This window comes from Scyliorhinus torazame, chromosome 19 (assembly GCF_047496885.1).
Source record: "Scyliorhinus torazame isolate Kashiwa2021f chromosome 19, sScyTor2.1, whole genome shotgun sequence".
Classification (NCBI taxonomy): domain Eukaryota; kingdom Metazoa; phylum Chordata; class Chondrichthyes; order Carcharhiniformes; family Scyliorhinidae; genus Scyliorhinus; species Scyliorhinus torazame.
The window spans coordinates 36,636,540-36,650,783 of NC_092725.1; the positions used below are offsets into that span (position 1 = coordinate 36,636,540).

Sequence of the window (14,244 nt, forward strand, 5' to 3'; positions counted from 1 at the left end):
ACTTAAGCAAAGAGTCAGGAGGACTAGAAGGGGTCACGAAAAGTCATTGGCAAATAGGGTTAAGGAAAATCCCAAGGCTTTTTACACGTACATAAAAAGCAAGAGGGTAGCCAGGGAAAGGGTTGGTCCACTGAAGGTAGGCAAGGGAATCTATATGTGTGGAGCCAGAGGAAATGGGCGAGGTACTAAATGAATACTTTGCATCAGTATTCACCAAAGAGAAGGAATTGGTAGATGTTGAGTCTGGAGAAGGGTGTGTAGATAGCCTGGGTCACATTGAGATACAAAAAGACGAGGTGTTGGGCGGCTTAAAAAATATTAAGGTAGATAAGTCCCCAGGGCCTGATGGGATCTACCCCAGAATACTGAAGGAGGCTGGAGAGGAAATTGCTGAGGCCTTGACAGAAATCTTTGGATCCTCGCTGTCTTCAGGTGATGTCCCGGAGGACTGGAGAATAACCAATGTTGTTCCTCTGTTTAAGAAGGGTAGCAAGGATAATCCAGGGAACTACAGGCCCACTGAGCCTTACTTCAGTGGTAGGGAAATTACTGGAGAGAATTCTTCGAGACAGGATCTACTCCCATTTGGAAGCAAATGGACGTATTAGTGAGAGGCAGCATGGTTTTGTGAAGGGGAGGTCGTGTCTCACTAACTTAATAGAGTTTTTCGAGGAGGTCACAAAGATGATTGATGCAGGTAGGGCAGTGGATGTTGTCTGTATGGACTTCAGTAAGGCCTTTGACAAGGACCCTCATGGTAGACTAGTGCAAAAGGTGAAGTCACACAGGATCAGGTGTGAGCTGGCAAGGTGGATACAGAACTGACTAGGTCATAGAAGGCAGAGAGTAGCAATGGAAGGATGCTTTTCTAATTGGAGGGCTGTGATCAGTGGTGTTCCGCAGGGATCAGTGCTGGGACCTTTGCTGTTTGTAGTATATATAAATGATTTGGAGGAAAATGTAACTGGTCTGATTAGTAAGTTTGCAGACAACACAAAGGTTAGTGGAATTGCGGATAGCGATGAGGACTGTCAGAGGATACAGCAGGATTTAGATTGCTTGGAGGCTTGGGCGGAGAGATGGCAGATGGAGTATAATCCGGACAAATGTGAGATAATGCATTTTGGAAGGTCTAATGCAGGTACGGAATATACAGTGAATGGTAGAACCCTCAAGAATATTGAAAGTCAGAGAGATCTAGGAGTACAGGTCCACAGGTTACTGAATGGGGCAACACAGGTGGAGAAGGTAGTCAAGAAGGCATACGGCATGCTTGCCTTCATTGGCGGGGGCATTGAGTATAAGAATTGGCAAGTCATGTTGCTGCTGTATAGGCCACACTTGGAGTACAGTGTTCAATTCTGGTCGCCACACTACCAGAAGGATGTGGAGGCTTTAGAGAGGGTGCAGAAGAGATTTACCAGAATGTTGCCTGGTATGGAGGGCATTAGCTATGAGGAGCGGTTGAATAAACTCGATTTTGTTCTCACTGGAACGACGGAGGTTGAGGGGCGACCTGATAGAGGTCTACAAAATTATGAGGGGCATAGACAGAGTGGATAGTCAGAGGCTTTTCCCTAGGGTAGAGGGGTCAATTACTAGGGGGCATAGGTTTAAGGTGAGAGGGGCAAGGTTTAGAGTAGATGTACGAGGCAAGTTTTTTACACAGAGGGTAGTGGGTGCCTGGAACTCGCTACCGGAGGAGGTGGTGGAAGCAGGGACGATAGTGACATTTAAGGGGCATCTTGACAAATACATGAATGGGATGGGAATGGAGGGATACGGACCCAGGAAGTGTAGAAGATTGAATTTTAGTCGGGCAGCATGGTTTGCACGGGCTTGGAGGGCCGAAGGGCCTGTTCCTGTGCTGTATATTTCTTTGTTCTTTGTATCCTCATAACTACAGTTCTTTACCTCTGGATTTACGTTTGAGAACCTCCTCTGTACTCTTCCCAATAATTTCACATCCTTCCTTCATCAGAGGGCAGTACCCCAGATGATCCATAATTACACAAGCTGAATATGTGCCCTTGCGCTGGTACTTAATTCCGCAATGAAACTAACCTGGAATACATGATGCTTTATTATTTGCTCTGTCAACATAGAATCATAGAATTTACAGTGCAGAAGGAAGCCATTCGGCCCATCGAGTCTGCACCGGTCCTTGGAAAAAGCTCCCTACCTGAGCCCAAACCTCCACCAGTAACCCCACCTCAAATATTTTGGACACAATGGGTAATTTAGCATGTCCAATCCACCTAACTTGAATATCTTTGGACTGTGGGAGGAAACCTGAGCATCCAGAGGCAACCCACGCACACACGGGGAGAAAGTGCAAACTCCGCTCAGACGGGAATCAAGGTGGGAATATAACCTGGGACCCTGGAGCTGTGAATCAACTGTGCTAACCACTGTGCTACCGTGCCCCCCCAAATGGCTCGCCAACTTTACTGACTGATCCTACACTGTCGCTGGGTCAGATTCATGTTCTTTTCTCTCTGACAGCACTCAGGATGTACCAACACCTCAGGGATTGCAAAGGTTCAAGTTGGTACGTCACCACTACCTTGGAAGGCCAAGTATGGAGGAGCAATTAATGCTGGTCCAGCCAGCGACACTCAAAACATGGAAATTAACTTTCAAAATGAACCGATGACACTGCTCCTGCATCTCCTTTACATAATCTCCCATTGTTTTATATTGATTCTCCAAAATCTCCATGCCAAAATGACTCACCCCATACTTCTCTGAAGGCGAATTCTTCTGCCACTTGTCTACCCAGTCCACCATCATTACAATGACTTTGTGAAGATCAGGACTAACCTCCCCATCGTTGAGAGCGTTTCAAATATTCGCATTATTTACACATTTTGAAATCTTTCTCTGAATTTTGCTCGACTATTGGATAATGCAAAGTGCAAAGCCAGGATTGATGAAAACAGCATGACACATGCCAAAAGTAGCTCCAGATTTCCTGAGCACACGGGAAACTGAGAGGCCAACCAGGAGCTACAATAAATAAATACATGAATGCAAAACTGCTGCAAGAGACAGATGTCTGTGATCTACTTCCAAAATCTCACAGAAAAGCTCTGCAGTCTGGTCACATCTTGCCGTGATGGACTACTATAAGAAAAGTAACCAAAGCCTGCTCAAGTAACCTGCTCAAGAAATATCCCCCTTCTGAATTATGGAGACCTATAATGTGATACAAAATGCAGAAGGGAACATATGCACCATCTTCACTCAGACATTTCGTGTTGATGATCCATCTCGACCTCATCCTGAAACTATCTGACCCAAAGATGAAACTATCAAGCTCACTTGATTAACGTCTGCTGAAAACAGTGGATATGACATCTCACAGTTTTACTTATTATTTATGCCGCCTCGACAGACACATACAGAGCACCATTTTGTTCTCTATCAGGGTTGGTTGATTCCTCACAACTTAATAAATGTTTTGTTTGTTCCACATCTTTGAACAGGCGTTTTCGCCCTCACATAAAAATTCACACGAGTGAGAAGGTTTAGTAGGTTGATTAATAACTTTTGTATTTTAGGGGGGGGGGCTGGCGCTGCCCAACCTCTGTGGGTACTACTGGGGCAATGGTGCGCAAGTGGGTGATGGAGGGGGAGGGGGCTGCATGGAAGAGGCTGGAGACGGCGTCCTGTGTGGGTACGAGTCTGGGGGCGCTGGCACCGGCGCCACTGCCGCTCCCTCCAAGGAGGGATACCACGAGCCCGGTGGTGGTGGCGGCCCTCAAAATCTGGGGACAGTGGAGGCGGCATAGGGGGGAAGTTAGGGCCTCGGCGTGGACCCCATTACGAGGGAACCACCGGTTCGCCCCAGGAAGAACAGGTGGAGGGTTTTCGGGGTGGCACAGGGCAGGGATACGAAAGTTGGGGACCTGTTTGTGGACAGGAAGTTCGAGAGCTTGGGTGAGCTGGAGGAGAAGTACGGGCTCCCCCCGGGGAACACCTTCAGGTACTTACAGGTAAGGGCGTTTGCCAGACGGCAGGTGGTGGAATTCCCACGGCTACTGCCACACACAGTACAGTACAGGGTGCTCTCGGGGGGGTGGGGGGGAGTGGGGAAGATCTCGGAATCTTACCAGGTGATGCAGGAGGAGGAGGAGGCCTCGGTGGTGGAGTTGAAAGGTAAGTGGGAGGAGGAGTTGGGAGAGGAGATCGAAGAGGGGACGTGAGCAGATGGGTGAACTCTTCCTCTTCATGCGCGAGGCTCAGCCTCATACAGTTTAAGGTGCTGCACAGGGCACACATGACCGGGACAAGGATGAGCAGGTTTTTGGGGGGTGAGGACAGGTGTGTTAGGTGCTCAGGGAGCCCAGCAAATCACACCCATATGTTCTGGGCATGCCCAGCGCTGGAGGAATTTTGGAAGGGCATAGCGAGGACGGTGTTGAGGGTGGTAGGATCCAGGGTCAAACCGGGCTGGGGGCTCGCAATATTTGGGGTGACAGAGGAGCTGGGAGTGCAGGAGGCGAAAGAGGCCGGAATTCTGGCCTTTGCGTCCCTGGTAGCCCGGCGAAGGATTCTCCTTCAGTGGAAAGATACAAGGCCCCCAAGCGTGGAATCCTGGATCAGCCGGGCTAATCCCGGTTCATTAAATTGGAGAGGGTGAAATTTGCCTTGAGAGGGTCAGTACAAGGGTTCTTCAGGCGGTGGCAACCGTTCTTAGACTTTCTGGCAGAACGATAGACATTGGTCAATGGCAGCAGCAGCTCGGGGGGTGGGGGGGGTTACTTTATTTTTGTTTATGTTATTTACACTGGAAGGGTCTGAGGGGGTGTATACACCTGTTGTCTTAAGTCAGGGTGTTAATGTTAATTTATTATTTAGGTACGGGGGGGAGGGGTTTGGGGGGTTGCTTTTTTAGATTGTGTTTTGTACTTAACCCTGTTGGGTTCTTTTTTCTTTCTCATTTTGTTATTGATATTTTATGAAAACCTTTAATAAAATTTTTTTTTAAAAAAATAACTTTTGTATTTGAAGCATAACCTCAGTTAGAAAGGATGGCGAGTGGTGGCAGCATACTCCGGTTCAGAAGAAAATATTGAACAAAGAGACAGTAGCTTCAAGTTTAACTGGGCAGTTGGATAAGCAGGGTGTTGCAGGCACGGGGAGGTAGCGTGATAGGAAAATGGGAAGGAGAGGGAGGACAGATGGATAATCAGAGGACACCAATGTAAGAAGCTCACTAGCCATGATGTTTTTACACAGCGAGTGGATCGAATCTGGAATGAACTGTCTGAGAGTCTGGTGGAGGCTTATTCAATCCTGTCTTTCAAAAGAGGAAATTGATATTGATCTGAGGACCAAAAATAAGTAGGGCTGTGGTGAAAAGGCCCTCGAATAGCCATCACTGAGTTACTTTTTAAGAAATCTTTATTGTCACAATCAGGCACACAGAGGGAGAATTCAGAATGTCCAAATTACCTAAAAGCACGTCTTGCGGGACTTGTGGGAGGAAACCGGAGCACTTGGAGGAAACACACGCAGACACGGGGAGAACGTGCAGACTCCGCACAGTAACTCAAGCCGGGAATCGATCCCTGGTCCCTGGCGCACTGACGCAACAGTGCTAACCATGATGCTAACCTGCCGCTTCAACGGGGAGACAGCTCAGGCACTTGCTGAGTTATTCTGGCACCTACACTTCGTGAGTTACTCCAACAGGGAGACAGGACAGACACCAGATGAGTTACTCCGCAGGGAGAAAGCACAGACAGCGGGTGACAAATGATCCCGGGTTGCTCTGTAATCTTTATGTTTCTATGATGAGTCGAAAAAACCGGGGGCGTCATTCTCCGACCCCCCGCCGGGTCGGAGAATGGCCGTTGGCCGCCGTGAATCCCGCCCCCGCCCCCGCCGAAGTCTCCGAAGGGAGAAAAGTCGGCGGGGCGTTGATGGCGCCGCTGCCGCGGAGAATGTCACGGGTCTGCGCAAGGCAGCCGATTTTCGGCCTGCCGATATTCTCCCATCCGGATGGGCCGAAGTCCCGTCGACGTGATGACCGTTCACGTCGACGTGAATCAAACCTCCTTTTCATCGGCGTGACCCGGTGCTCCAGGCTCACGCCGACCAGCGAGGAGGTGAGTGACGGCCTGGGGGGTTGGCTCTGGGCAGGAAATGGCGTGGCCGCAGACTGATTGCCTGAGGAGAGGTGTGTCTCGGCTTGTGTGTGTGTGCGGCGGGGGGGGGGGGGTGGTTAGAGTAGGCTGGGCTCCGGGGGAGTGCCGGGAGGGGGTCCGTGCCGGGGTGGAGGTTGGGGGTTGTGGAGGGGGTCCGTGCCGGGGTGGAGGTTGGGGGGGGGTCCGTGCTGGGGTGGAGGTTGGGGGTTGGGGAGGGGGTCCGTGCCGGGGTGGAGGTTGGGGAGGGGGTCCGTGCTGGGGTGGAGGTTGGGGGTTGGGGAGGGGGTCCGTGCCGGGGTGGAGGTTGGGGAGGGGGTCCGTGCCGGGGTGGAGGTTGGGGAGGGGGTCCGTGCCGGGGTGGAGGTTGGGGAGGGGGTCCGTGCCGGGGTGGAGGTTGGGGGGGGGTCCGTGCTGGGGTGGAGGTTGGGGGTTGGGGAGGGGGTCCGTGCCGGGGTGGAGGTTGGGGAGGGGGTCCGTGCCGGGGTGGAGGTTGGGGAGGGGGTCCGTGCCGGGGTGGAGGTTGGGGAGGGGGTCCGTGCCGGGGTGGAGGTTGGGGAGGGGGTCCGTGCCGGGGTGGAGGTTGGGGGGGGGTCCGTGCTGGGGTGGAGGTTGGGGGGTGTCCGTGCTGGGGTGGAGGTTGGGGGTTGGGGAGGGGGTCCGTGCCGGGGTGGAGGTTGGGGAGGGGGTCCGTGCCGGGGTGGAGGTTGGGGAGGGGGTCCGTGCCGGGGTGGAGGTTGGGGGGGGGGTCCGTGCTGGGGTGGAGGTTGGGGGTTGGGGAGGGGGTCCGTGCCGGGGTGGAGGTTGGGGGGGGGGTCCGTGCTGGGGTGGAGGTTGGGGGTTGGGGAGGGGGTCCGTGCCGGGGTGGAGGTTGTGGAGGGGGTCCGTGCCGGGGTGGAGGTTGGTGGGGGGGTCCGTGCTGGGGTGGAGGTTGGGGGTTGGGGAGGGGGTCCGTGCCGGGGTGGAGGTTGGGGAGGGGGTCCGTGCTGGGGTGGAGGTTGGGGGTTGGGGAGGGGGTCCGTGCCGGGGTGGAGGTTGGGGAGGGGGTCCGTGCCGGGGTGGAGGTTCGGGAGGGGGTCCGTGCCGGGGTGGAGGTTGGGGAGGGGGTCCGTGCCGGGGTGGAGGTTGGGGGGGGGTCCGTGCTGGGGTGGAGGTTGGGGGTTGGGGAGGGGGTCCGTGCCGGGGTGGAGGTTGGGGAGGGGGTCCGTGCCGGGGTGGGGGTTGGGGAGGGGGTCCGTGCCGGGGTGGAGGTTGGGGAGGGGGTCCGTGCCGGGGTGGAAGTTGGGGAGGGGGTCCGTGCCGGGGTGGAGGTTGGGGAGGGGGTCCGTGCTGGGGTGGAGGTTGGGGGGGGGTCCGTGCTGGGATGGAGGTTGGGGGTTGGGGAGGGGGTCCGTGCCGGGGTGGAGGTTGGGGAGGGGGTCCGTGCCGGGGTGGAGGTTGGGGAGGGGGTCCGTGCCGGGGTGGAGGTTGGGGGGGGGTCCGTGCTGGGGTGGAGGTTGGTGGTTGGGGAGGGGGTCCGTGCCGGGGTGGAGGTTGGGGGGGGTCCGTGCTGGGGTGGAGGTTGGGGGTTGGGGAGGGGGTCCGTGCCGGGGTGGAGGTTGGGGAGGGGGTCCGTGCCGGGGTGGAGGTTGGGGAGGGGGTCCGTGCCGGGGTGGAGGTTGGGGAGGGAGTCCGTGCCGGGGTGGAGGTTGGGGAGGGGGTCCGTGCCGGGGTGGAGGTTGGGGGGGGGTCCGTGCTGGGGTGGGTGTTGGGGAGGGGGTCCGTGCCGGGGTGGAGGTTGGGGGGGGGGTCCGTGCCGGGGTGGGTGATGGGAGGGCAAATGAGTTGGTCCACCTGGCCAGGTGCCAGCCTCCAACAGTTGGACCCATGCGGTCCATGCCACCTGGCTGGGGGGAGGAGGGGATATGGGCAATGATGACATGTCGTCGTTCCCCTCCCCCCACCAGGCCGTCATGTTTTCAGACCATCCAGCGATGTTGGCCGCCGTGGTGGCAGCCGCTCATGTCTATGTTGCCCTGGATGAGGAGGAGGAGCGTGCCAGAGAGGCGGCGCAGGCTGCCGCAGAGGGGCAGGCGGCAGCCTCCCAGGCTGGAGGGACACCTGACCGACAGGACGAGGAGGGGGAGGAGGACGTCGCGGCCCCACGGCAACGGAGGCACCCGAGGGCGCCCCGTGTGTACCGGCCCCGGCAGTCATACCAGGACCTCACGGACCGGGAATGCAGGAGGAGACTCCGGATGAGCCGGGAAACTGTGGCACACATCTGCCACCTGCTGGCACACCTGTCACCGCGTGGCACTGGCGGGGGACACCCTCTCCGCGTGTCCATCAAGGTTACGGTGGCCCTGAACCTTTATGCAACGGGGTCATTCCAGGCACCGAGTGGGGACCTGTCCGGCATATCGCAGACATCGGTGCATCGGTGCATCCGGGCAGTGACAGATGCCCTTTATGCCATGGCGCACCGCTACATCCGCTTCCCCGTGGACCGGGCCAGCCAAGATGCCCGGGCCGTGGGCTTCTCTGCCATTGCCGGGTTCCCCATGGTCCAGGGCGCGATCGATGGGATGCACGTCGCCGTGCGGCCACCTGCAGATAACAGGGCCGTGTTCACTAATAGGAAGGGGACCTATTCGATGAACGTACAGGTGGTCTGCGACCACCGCATGATGATCCTGCACGTCTGCGCCCGTCACCCAGGCAGTGTACACGACTCATTCGTGTTGTCGCGGTCATCCATCCCCGGCATGTACGAGGGACGCCATCCCCGGCTGAGGGGCTGGTTGCTGGGCGACAGGGGCTACCCATTGCGATCGTGGCTGATGACGCCTATACGGAGGCCACGCAATGAGGCGGAGAACCGCTACAATGATGCCCATGTAGCGACAAGGGGAGTGATCGAGAGGTGCTTTGGCGTGCTGAAGATGCGTTTCAGGTGCCTGGACCTCTCTGGGGGCGCCCTCCAGTATCGGTTAGATAGGGTCGGCCGCATCATTGTGGTGTGCTGCGTCCTGCACAACATAGCCCAGCAGAGGGGCGATGTGCCGCAGGCAGAGGAGGGCGGAGTGGAGGAGCAGCAGGAAGAGGCCCAGTCCTCCCCAGATGAGGGGGATGGGGGCAATGGTCAGGGCAGACGGGGTAGACACAGACGGGTGGCTGTCCACCGTTACCGGCTGGCCCAGCGGGCACGGGACAGACTGATAGACGCCCGCTTCACTGACTAGATGGGCGTGGGAATCGGGTAGTATGGCCACAGACCGCACACCATGACAACAGCCGACCACCCACACCCCCCACCCATCCACCCACCCAGCACCCTCACCCCCCTCCCCAACCCCACACACCCCACCCGCATGCACACCACCCCCCCACCCCCAATTGCCGATCCACCGGCGGCACAACGGGCCGGGCTCACCCAGTTGCGGGTGGACGCGTGTCTATCGCAGGCCATGGAGAATGATGACAACCCGCCTCCGATGAGCTCCTGGCTCTACATCGTTGGACTATGTCTGACCCATGGCCACAGTACCACCATCCACCCGGACCATCCCTGCATGCGGCTGTGACACTGCAGCGCACGGTCCCGTCCTCTGCCCGGGGGATGTTGATGGCGGCCCAGGGGGAATGGGGCAGACTCACCTGGGGCTGAGGTAAGACCACCCCTCACACACACACTTGCGCTCAACGTACATGACACCCCCGCACACTTTGGACAGAGCACAAAGGCAGCTTCGGTAGGTGTAACATTGACTTTAATAACCAAAGGAGTTCATGCACGTGCCCTAGCGCCTAAAACTCATCTGTGCCCTGCACCCGTGCCAACTTACTCAGTGTCTAATTGTTTGGCCTTACGGGCCCTTTGACTACGTCTACGTGGTTCCCCAGACGGTACAGCAGAACTGGAGGTGGACTCCTGTGATTCCTGCCCTCTGACACTGGATCCCTTTGGCGGCCGTTTCCTGGGGCGTCCTGGCCTAGATGGGCCAGGCTGCGGCCCGAGCGACTGGGATGGCGAGCTGCCAGCCTGTCCTGCCCGTTGCCCACCCGATGCACCTGGGACGGAAGGGGGGGTGTCCGAGGTGTCGCGGTGTACCGGGACCTCCCCTACAGAGGGAGCCGGGACGGACCACACCACCTCCTCCTCCCTCGGGGTGCCCGATGGCCCCCAGGCCTCTACATGGGTGGGGGATGCGAACGGACTGGCCATCCGACGCGCCCCCGACATCTGGCGCTGCCAGTCCTGGAGGCCCGTGCTGGTATCGACAGGGGTCTGCAGGTTTGCAGCCATGGAGCCCAGGGGGTTGTCGAACCCTGTCTGCGACAGTGCGACGCCAGCTCGCACATGGCCACTGGCGCCGATGCCCTCAGCGATGGCCTGCTGAGACTGGGCCATGGCCTGCAGAGACTGGGCCATGGCCTGCAGAGACTGGGCTATGGCCTGCTGAGACTGGGCCATGGCCTGCTGAGACTGGGCCATGGCCTGCTGAGACTGGGCTATGGCGTGCTGAGACTGGGCTATGGCGTTGAGCGCCTCTGCCATCTGGCGCTGGCACTGGCTCATGGCCTCCTGTGAGAGGGCAGCCATTTCCTGGGCCACAGACGCCGCCTGCACGGAAGGCCCCAGGCCTCGCAAACCGTTCCCCATGTCTGACACCGTCGCACCCATTGCCTCCACCGCGGACGCCACCCGTGCGGTGTCAGCCTGGGTGGCACGCATGACCGGGACCACTCCCAGCTCCTGGACGCGGGTGGACTCCTCCACCTGCGACCGCAGCCGCCGCAAGCCACCCGTCACCCTATTCGCTCGTCTCCGTGTCGGTGGTTGCATCGGATCTATGTGTGGGTGTGGTAACTGCAGGAACCCGGGATCCATCTGGGCGGCAGATGTTCGCTTGGCCTGGGCTGCCCTCCGACCGCCCGGTCCCTCTGCTGCTCCTACCTCCACCTGCTGTACCGGGACGGCTGTGTTGTGCGCACCAGTGAGTGTACCAGACGCCTCATCACTAAAGTGCCCAACCGTGGTGAGTGTTTCTGCGATGGTGGAGGGTGTTGGTGACAGCAGTGGCGTTGTGTCGTGCTCTTCGTCCCACTCTGAGTCCATGGCACTTTGGGGTGGGGGTTCGTCTCCACCCATCCACTCTGAGTCACTGTCCGGTATTTCGTCTTCCCGGGTAGGGGTGTCCTGGGTAGTGCTGTCCCGGGTAGTGCTGTCCCGGGTAGTGCTGTCCCGGGTAGTGCTGTCCCGGGTAGTGGTGTCCCGGGTAGGGGTGTCCAGGGTAGTGGTGTCCCGGGTAGGGGTGTCCTGGATAGTGGTGTCCTGGGTAGTGGTGTCCTGGCTCGGATGTGACGGGGGCCTGTGGCTGCCCCCCTCATCGCTGGGTGGTCGCTCCCGCACGTGACGGGGGTGTCGTCTCCCTGTTGCTCCAGGTCTCTCCGTCTCCCGTGGTCTCCGAGGGGCATCCTGCGGGCGTTGCATGCTGGAGGGTCCGGGTCTCTCCGTCTCCCGTGGTCTCCGAGGGGCATCCTGCGGGCGTCGCATGCTGGAGGGTTCGGGTCTCTCCGTCTCCCGTGGTCTCCGAGGGGCATCCTGCGGGCGTCGCATGCTGGAGGGTTCGGGTCTCTCCGTCTCCCGTGGTCTCCGAGGGGCATCCTGCGGGCGTCGCATGCTGGAGGGTGCGGGTCTCTCCGTCTCCCGTGGTCTCCGAGGGGCATCCTGCGGGCGTCGCATGCTGGAGGGTGCGGGTCTCTCCGTCTCCCGTGGTCTCCGAGGGGCATCCTGCGGGCGTCGCATGCTGGAGGGTGCGGGTCACTCCGTCTCCCGTGGTCTCCGAGGGGCATCCTGCGGGCGGTCTGCATCTGCGGGGATGGGTGCCTGGACGTTTGGTCCTGCGATACACAATGAAGCATGCATGGTTAGACATCAGGCAGTGATCAGGTGATACGGGAGAGGGGGATATAGGGGAGGAGGGATATGGGGACGGGCTGTTGGTGGCTCACTTGCTCGTGGGGCCCCGACCTCTGCATCAGCAACCTCCCGGTCCTCAGGTCCGCCAGCCAGTTCCAGGGCCCTTTCCTCGTGTACGGTCAGTGGCCTCTCATCAGCGGGCCCTCCTCCAGTCCTCACATGCTCCCTATTGTTGTGTGTGCGCTTCTCCTGGGGGGGGGGGGGGTGGTGGCAGGGGTAAAAGGCAACAGTGTTAGGCAGGTATATGAATGCACGCCATTGGTTGCGCGTGCATTGCAGAGGTTAAGGTTAGGGCTGGATTCACTTGGGGATATGGGGGAGGGGGGGATATGGGGGAGGGGGGATATGGGGGATATGGGGGAGGGGGGATATGGGGGATATGGGGGAGGGGGGAATATGGGGGATATGGGGGAGGGGGGATATGTGGGAGGGGGGATATGGGGGAGGGGGGGGATATGGGGAATATGGGGGAGGGGGATATGGGGAGGGGGGATATGGGGGCGGGGGGAATATGGGGGATATGGGGGAGGGGGGATATGGGGGATATGGGGGAGGGGGGATATGGGGGAGGGGGGATATGGGGGATATGGGGGAGGGGGGATATGGGGGAGGGGGGAATATGGGGGATATGGGGGAGGGGGGATATGGGGGATATGGGGGAGGGGGGATATGGGGGAGGGGGGATATGGGGGATATGGGGGAGGGGGGATATGGGGGATATGGGGGAGGGGGGAATATGGGGGATATGGTGGAGGGGGGATATGGGGGATATGGGGGAAGGGGGGATATGGGGGATATGGGGGAGGGGGGGATATGGGGGAGGGGGGATATGGGGGATATGGGGAGGGGGGATATGTGGGAGGGGGGATATGGGGAGGGGGGATATGGGGAATATGGGGGAGGGGGGATATGGGGGAGGGGGGAATATGGGGGATATGGGGAGGGGGGATATGGGGGAGGGGGGGATATGGGGGAGGGGGGGATTTGGGGGAGAGGGGATATGGGGGATATGGGGGACGCTCACCCTGCCTGCTCTGACGAGGTTGTTCACCTTCTTGTGGCACTGGGTGCCTGTCCGTGGTGTTAGGGCCACAGCGGTGACGGCCTCTGCCACCTCCCTCCACAGACGCCGGCTGTGGCGTGGGGCAACTCTGCGGCCGTGCCCGGGATACAGGGCGTCCCTCCTCTGCTCCACCGCATCCAGGAGCGCCTCCACATCGCGTGACTCGAACCTCGGGGCTGAGCGACGGCCAGCCATCAAGTCGGGTGTTGCGGTCGGCTGTTCCGGTCGGGTGGGGTGGAGCTGCGCGGCCTTATGAGCCGTCACGCCGTGCAGCGCGTATGACGCTGCACGGCATGAACCACTGCGCAAGCGCGGATCCCGTTACGTCGCTGCTAGCCCATTTCGGGCCGCAGACTATCGGCCCATTTTTATGAGGTGACGCAAGTGGGATTTGCGCCGTTTTTTGCGCCGATCGGCGGAGTTTCCGCCGATAACGGAGAATTTCGCACATGAAGCGAGAGAGAGAGACTAAGTGAGAGAGAGCGACAGAGAATCTCTGCGAGATTATAGAAAAATGTATTTGCTGGGACAAACACTGAAAGACAAAAATATAGGGAAGCCGAGATGAATTAACAGGAGGAAGGTCTAGCAGAGAAGGAGATACAGAGATAGTGAAAGAGACAAGAGAGTGGGAGAAAGAAAGAGACGGAAATACATTTGAAGAACAGAGGAGAGGCAGAGAGCGAGAAAAACATTTCAAAACACAATTACAAGTGAGTGTAAAGTGCAATGCAGATAACGAGCTAACAAAACAACCATAAAATAGTTACATTCCTAAAACATCTTTCACAGCCTCAGAAAGTTTAAATTCGTTTCAATTGAAAAGAGTTGAAGCGCTGTTATTGTCGAATGTAGTAATCATCCAGGCCAAGTTGTTCACAGAATCTCGAACCGGCAACAACGGTATTCCGACCGGATAACCTGGCATAGTAATACTGTTGATTCATATAATATTGGTCCGAGGGCATCAGGGAGAACTTTTCAAATCTTGTTCTAATCGTGGCCACGGGAACGTCATCGAGGCAGATTCAGTAATCGGTCAAAACATATTGAAGAAAACAAGA

The 14,244-nt window shown here is 58.1% G+C and overlaps 1 long non-coding RNA gene across 1 annotated transcript in view; it reads right to left on the reverse strand.

Moving 5' to 3' along the window:
• Positions 1-14,001, reverse strand: part of LOC140395903 (uncharacterized) — a 67,408-nt gene extending 53,407 nt beyond the window's left edge. The window contains exon 1 of the long non-coding RNA XR_011936382.1: positions 13,951-14,001. This is a non-coding gene — a long non-coding RNA (uncharacterized lncRNA). The remainder of the gene's footprint in view (positions 1-13,950) is intronic.
• Positions 14,002-14,244: the final 243 nt, after the last annotated feature.